A 2,610-nucleotide genomic window follows, 5' to 3' on the forward strand; every position below is an offset into this window, starting at 1 on the left:
AGGAAGTGAGCCCTTGCCAGATCGCTAGTCTGTCTCCCCTTTGACCTTGGACTTTGAGTTACAGGAACTATGAGAAATACATTTCTGTGATTTTATAAGCTGTGTGTGTGTGTGTGTGTGTGTGTGTGTGTGTGTGTGTGTGTGTGTGCACTGCTCTATTGCAGGGTTCTAGATGGGTTAAGCCAACCCACCCCCCACCCCACCCCCCGTTGCTTTGCAAGAGAGTGAATCTGGTAGTCTTACATTGTGTTTCTTGCTAAGTTCTGTTTATCAATGACTCTATCATTCTCTTTCTAGATAGACACACAATTCAGATCTCCAAGCGGTATCTTCAGATTTATCCTAGTCTGCCAACACAGGTCCATTCATGGGCAGGGGTTAAGAATAGTGGCGGTGACATCAAGGTTAATGCTAAGCCTTTAACAATGAAGACTGGGAAGATGGCTCAGAGGGTTTTGTTTGTTTGTTTTTTTGTTTTTTTAATCTTCTCTCAAACAGAGACAAAGACTGTTGGGAGGCAGACATGCACAGAGTGTCAACTCCGACTTCAGCTCTGGAGACTACTTGACCTAGCAAGACATCACTGATCCCTGGAAGATCCTGGGTTTTCTCTTTCTGGAAGGAGACAGTCTGGTTCTAGCATACTCAAGCCAAAGAGATGTCTTCCACCAATGTGGAATACCTCTGTGATTGGCTTTGGCCCCTGTGCACTGAGCACTTTGTGTGTGTGTGTGTGTGTGTGTGTGTGTGTGTGTGTGTGTGTGTGTGTGTGTGTGTGTGTGTGTGTGTGTGTGTGTGTATGTGTGATAACCCTCATGTCAGCCCTACAGGTGGTCAGCGTTTAATTGTCAACTTAATAGAGTCTAGAATCACCTAGAAAGTGAGTGTTAATGTGTAATTGAATTATCTGCATTGAGACTGCTTTGGGTATATCTGTAGGGGGTTGTCTGAAGTTAATTGGTGTGGAAAGACCCAGCCCACTGTGAACAGCACCATTCCCTACGCAAAGGGTCCCTGACTTTATAAGACAGAGAAACTGAGCTTTGTGTAAATAATCAAGCATAATGCCAAGTATGCATTAATTTCTCCCTGCTCTTGACTGTGGATGTGACATGGTCACTACCTTAAGCTACCACTACTGTGGCTTCCTCAAAGTGATGGCCTGTAACCCAGAACTGTCAGCTAGAATAAACACCGAGGTTGTTTTTGTTGTTGTTGTTGTTGTTGTTATTGTTGTTGTTGGGACTTTTGATCACAGCAAGCGAATTAAAGCTAGGACGATCGAGGAGACAAACATCTGCAGAGACGGAGTGTCAGGGTCAGGGTCGTACTGGCAGCAAGCAGCCGAATCAGGATCAGAACCCAAGATGCTTTGCAGCCTCACACCAGTCCTTCCTCGAATCCCGCTATGAGTCTTTTCTCATTTCGTGACACCCCATAATACTCCAGATGGGGAAATGGACAAAGCAGAGACCTCTCTTCCTCTTGTCTGGATTTCAGTGCTGTGCCTGACATCTCCTGGTTCTGATGAGGATTTGGGTAGAGGAGTGGGAGCCACTTATGTATGGACATTTTATTAACTAGGCATTGGGACAATTGGCCTTGAAAAGATAGCTCGTTATGTTCACAGATTCCGTGAAGGAGAACATACTGATCCACCAGAATCACACAAGATGGCACAAGGGTGGTATCTAACCCTAACTAAAGTGGGTCAGGAGACAGAAGTCCCGGGTGGGGGTGGGGCAGGAATATTAAGTGAGGTTTCACAGGACTGAACAGGTGAGGGCGGGAATAGATTCAGGGGTGACAGGAGTAATAATCTTGGCAGGTGTAGAAGGTCAGGGATGGTCCCTTGGTGTCTGGTATCTCCCTCTGAGACCATGAGGATTGGCAGAGAGTAGACCGAGAGCACAGAAAAGGAGTCCACAGGGGCTGGGCTCCGGACTGTCCAGTGTGCACATAAAAGGCCCACTTACCATCCTTGGCTGCGTGTAGGGATTGGTAGCTCTGGATGGACCATCTCAAGGTTAGTCAGGCTCCAAATAGATTGTACTGGCTGGTTTTGTGGGTCAACTTGACGCTAGTTAGAGTCATCAGAGAGAAAGAAGAAAGAGCCATCCTAAAGAAAGTTGAGGAAATGCCTCCATGAGATCCAGCTGTGGGGCATTTTCTCAATTAGTGATTGATGGGGAGGGCCACGCCCATTGTGGGTGGGGCCATGTCTGGGCTGGTGGTCCTGGACTCTATAAGAAAGCAGGCTAAGCAAGGCATGGGGAGCAAGCCTGTAAGCAGCATCCCTCCATGGGCTCTGCATCAGCTCCTGCCTCCAGGTTTCTGCCCTGCTTGAGTTCCTGTCCTGACTTCCTCCAGTGATGAACAGTGATGTGAAGCGTAAGCCAAATAAGCCCTTTCCTCCCTGAGTTGCTTTTTGGTCTTGGTGTTTCCTCACCGGAATAGAAACTCCAACTAAGACACAGACAAAGCACCAGAATAGAAAGACATAAACATAAGACATAAACCTTAGATGGCCAAACAGCGAACTGAACCCAAAGGATAAAGGACTATAATGCCAACTATTCTAAGTACTGGTATCCAGGTAACCCATGTATC

Source organism: Mus pahari, chromosome 23 (assembly GCF_900095145.1).
Source record: "Mus pahari chromosome 23, PAHARI_EIJ_v1.1, whole genome shotgun sequence".
NCBI classification, from domain to species: Eukaryota; Metazoa; Chordata; class Mammalia; order Rodentia; family Muridae; genus Mus; species Mus pahari.